Source organism: Pinus tabuliformis, chromosome 5_1 (assembly GCF_031772625.1).
Source record: "Pinus tabuliformis cultivar Carrire ecotype Pingquan chromosome 5_1, CPIR1, whole genome shotgun sequence".
In the NCBI taxonomy this organism is placed as follows: Eukaryota; Viridiplantae; Streptophyta; class Pinopsida; order Pinales; family Pinaceae; genus Pinus; species Pinus tabuliformis.
This window is the reverse complement of record NC_142305.1, coordinates 195,646,457-195,651,280: the sequence shown is the minus strand read 5'-3', so window position 1 is coordinate 195,651,280 and position 4,824 is coordinate 195,646,457.

Below are 4,824 nucleotides of genomic sequence, written 5' to 3'. Positions count from 1 at the left end.
TCGGAATGTCTTGATATGTGATGTAATCAAAATTCCTTTCTAACAATCTTACATGTAAATACAACCTTAGAATGCGTTGGTCTCTGACGGAATATCGCCCGTTGAGTTGATGGACGACAAGTTGAGAGTCCAGGTTCACCACCAATGCACGAATGCCGGGATCAACTGCTTCGGCTAGTAATTCAATTACAGCACTGTATTCGGCGACATTGTTAGTGGTACGACCCAAGCACATGCCTTGAAGATCTAGCAACTCACCGTGAGGATCATAGATCGCCCACCCGTAGAAGACAAGTGCTACGACAGGCACCATCAGCGAAACCAACATAAGGTGCACTAGACATCTGCGCAAGAAGTAGAAAACACAATAAGAGGCAAACACGCCTTCACACCAAAGAAAAACAAGAAATCATGCACACATAACACACTTGCTAAAAACACACGTATGTACAAACTAGGTGCACGAAATCATGCATAATATTTTTTCAAATAGAGCCCGTTGCGGGGCTTGTCGAGAGGATTTCCTTCGTAGTCGATCAGCTCATATGCCCCCTTTTGCAGAACTCTCTTCACGATATAGGGGCCTAGCCACATGGATTCGAGTTTACCTGCCCCCAGCTTATCTTTAGCTTGATCATAGAGCAGTACTAGATCTCCCTCAACAAAGGAACGAGGTTGAATGGTATTGTCGAGGTGAGCCTTAACCCTCTTCTTCTGCGCTTCAATAGCTAGAGAAGCTAAGCGACGGGTCTCGTCTAGCCGTTCTAAATAAAGAAGCCGTTCCTCCATCGGAGTGGTGTTGGGAAGCAACTCGACAACTAACTTTAACGAAGGAATCTCACACTCAACAGAAAGGGTGGCCTTTAGTCCATAAACAAGCTGAAAAGGGGTGAAACCGATGGCGTCCTTCACAGAGGTCCGATAGGCCCACAAGGTGGGGAACAACATCAGATGCCAATTAGACTTGTGTGTACCCACGGTACGTTGGAGCATTGTGATCAAAACTTTGTTCACAGCTTCAACTTGGCCGTTGGATTGAGGGTAATACGGCGTCGAACTATCTTGACGCGAGCCTAGCTGAGTCGTTAGTTCCGTCAACATGTGATTACGGAAATGTTTTCCGTGATCCGTGACGATAGCCTGGGGGACTCTGAACCGAGTAATGACATGATTAAACAAAAACTGCGCCGCTGTGTAACCATCTTCGTTCAATGTAGGCATCGCTTCGGCCCATTTGGTGAAATAATCCACGGCAACGATGATATACCCATGCCCCCCGGCCGAACGAGGGTTACAGGACGTATAATCGATGCCCCATTTGGAAAATGGACCTACGGTAACAACAGGGTGCAGGAGGTGCACGCATTTTCCGGTGGTAGATCTGACATTCATGACATGCACGGATGGCAAGGATGCAATCCTTGAAGATAGAAGGCCAGAAATAACCAGCACGGAGGATTTTCTGGGCGGTGGCATATCCGGACATGTGGCCACCACAAGCACCGGAGTGGTAGTCATTCAACACCCGCTCAGCCTCCTCGAGAGTCAAATATCGGCGGAGAACAGAATCAACGCCGAGGCGGTACAGGGTATCGCCAATAATGCGATAGGGTTGAGATTGGTGATGAATCCTCCGTCGAGCGTCTTTCGATACGTTGGGATGGAAGGAAGACGTTTGCAAATATACGATGATGTCCCCATACCAAGGGTCGAGGGTGCTGATTAGAAACAATGTTTCATCCAGGATATGCTCTTCCGAACGGGATGGTGCAGAAGGAGATGGCAAAGAACAGAGCAATTCTGTAAAGACCAGAGACTTCTTAGACTTGGCAGCAGTAAATTCCAAGTCAAACTCTTGTAGGATTACGATCCATTTCGAGTACTTGCCCCCCAGCAGCTGACGCGACAAGATGTACGTCATTGGGTTGCAGTCGAAAATCACGGTTGTAGTGCGCAACAGGATATAGTGCCGGAATCGTTGGACGGCGCAGACAGCTGCCAATGCCAACTTCTCGACATAAGCGTAGCGAGTTTCCGTATCCAAGAGATTGCAACTAAGGTAATAGATAACGTTCTCATTGCCATCATCATCATCCTGCACCAGAACCATGCCGATGGTGGTGTCAGCGGCAGCTAGATAGAGAGTATAATCACGGTGGTAGTTCGGAGGTCTTAAGAGTGGAGCCGAGACAAGGAGGTCCTTGAGTCGCTCGAAAGACTCCTGGGCAATGGCATCCCAACAAAAGGGTATGTCTCGCTTTAATAACCGTGTGAAACCCTTAGCCACCTCGGCATAATTCGGAATGAATCGTCTAAGGAAATTCGCTTTGCCCTGCAAGCTCTGCAATTGCTGCAAGGAGGCAGGGGGAGGAAGATTCAAGATGGCCTCAACTTTGAGGGGATCCAGACGGATGCCTTCTCGGGAGACGATGAACCCGAGCAGTCGGCCTGATTCTACGCAGAAGACACACTTATGAGGATTAAGCCTAATGCGGTAGTGTCGACAGCGGAGAAAAATCTCGCGAAGATGAGAGGGATGGTCCTAACGCTTAGCTGAATGAGTTGGGAGGTCATCCAGATAAGGTTGTACAATGTGACGAATGTCATGAAAGGCATAAGACATTGCACATTGAAATGTAGCGCCAGCATTCTTTAGACCGAAAGGAAGCTTCTTATAGGCGAAGGTGCCCCAAGGACAAATAAAATCCGTCTTATGCTGGTCTGTGGGTGCAATGTTGATCTGGTTATAGCCAGAGAAGCCGTCCATAAACGAGTAAATTTCACTTCCTGCACACTCGTCAATAAGCTAATCGATGAAGGGCGTAGGGAATTATCCTTCGGACAGGCACGATTGATATCACGGTAGTCAACACAGACCCGGATAGTGCCCTGCTTTTTATTCACAGGGACTATATTAGACACCCAATCCGTAAGGGGAATGGGGTAAATGAAACCAGCTTTAAGAAGCTTTTCGACTTCGGCCTTGATGGCTGCAGCCTTTCGGGGGTGCACAGGGCGTAAGCGCTGACGAACAGGCTTAGCACCTGGATATGTAGGTATTTCGTGCACCACTATACTAGGGTCGATGCCGGGCATTTCCTCATAGGACCATGCGAAGACATCACGAAATTTGCGAAATAGAGCAGTGTAGAGTTGAACTTCCTCTGGAGTGCAAGTGACTCCGATATGAATGTGCTCGATAATCCCTGGTTTGATAGAGATGTTGATCGGTTGGGTTTGCGTGATATTTCCCATATTGCCCTCTGAAGGCACTTGATAAAGATGAATGGGTGTTTGGAGGGGCGGGGATGGGACACACGAAGCAAACCGCTCGAGACATGCGGTCATTTCTGGATGGGGAGGGAGAAACGAAGAGCGGTGGTGGTGATCTGACCAAGGGAGCTCTTCGAGAGACATTGTCTCTATGATGGCTTCATCGGAAGGGAATATTTCCTTCAACGGATCCGAAGTAGCCTCATCTCCTAGCCAAGGGAAATGGACATATGAATCGGGAACACTGCTCGGGAGAGCAGGTTCATCAGGGGGAGCCGATGCAGCAACAATCTCGATGTAGTTGAGTTCGGCAGGACTCAACGGCATCATATCACCCCAAGAGTCTTCCTGATTGGCGGGAGGAAGAACCCACGGATCAGAGCGTATAGAGATCATGTTAATAGGGGCGAGGTTCGGAGGTGGGAGGGGAAAGACTCCCATTAAAGTGGGATCTTTGAAAAGTCCGGCACCCACGCTCTCGAGTGACTTAGAGGTATGCTCCACGAATGGCACATTACCTTTAGAAGAAGAGGCGAAGAAGGAGAGCTGGTCCACCGTGACAATCTTCCCCTGGTGAGGGAAACGAATGACACGGAACAGGGAAGAAGCCACGGCTTGCATGGCGTATGTCCAGCTCCGTCCGAGGAGGAGGTTGTAGGTAAGATTGGCGTCGACAACTTCGACCTCCACTTCTACGGTCTTCCCTTCCAAAGAGATGGGCAAGCGTTGGAGGATACCGTAAGGACGGGACTCTCTTCCATCGAAAGCTTCTAACGTCGTAGGAGACTGACTCAAAGTAGGGGAACCAATAGCCTTCCAGCAAGCAACAGACATGATGCAGGTTGAGGCACCTTCATCAATAACTGTACGATGAATCGTTTTGCTATTGATGATGACCTGTATAAGGAAAGCGACTTGGTGAGGCAGTCTCTGTGTAAAACCCTCGAGATCAAAAGAAATCAAATCTGAATCCGCCGGGTCGATGCCACCAATAGCTGATAGCAAGGACTTCCTCTGGGAGGGGCAGCTCTGGAGGACTTCTAGAGCGGACATAGCAGACGGAGCTTGAGCTAAGTCCTCAACAATGCTATAATGTTGGGCAGCACGAGCATTAGGGTTGTAAGACGACTTCCTGAGTACACCTTTTGGAGGTGGTCGGGGGGTCGTCTCAGCGCTGGGCCTTTCGATGTGGAGAGGACCAGAACTAGACGGAGGAGCGCTGGAGGGAACCTCTGGCTCTTTCCCGGCATGAGATGGATAGTCTTTCACTCGAGTTGAAACATGGATGGGAATCGTTCCAGCCATGAACACTTGAGAACCGAACGAGGAAGAGGGTTGAGACGGGTCTGCCACCATTTGAGTCTGCTGGGAAGGGAAAGGCTCTTTAAGCACGGCAGGAGTCCCAGGAGCACCTTTCAATAACTGACTAACTTCGGACCGCCTTGGGCAGTCCTTAGTGTAGTGATCCTCATCACAGATGAGACAAGGATACTTAGGTTTTCGTTTAGCTCCTTCCTCGGGTGAAGGCTTAGGGGAATCCTGCTTGGGTTG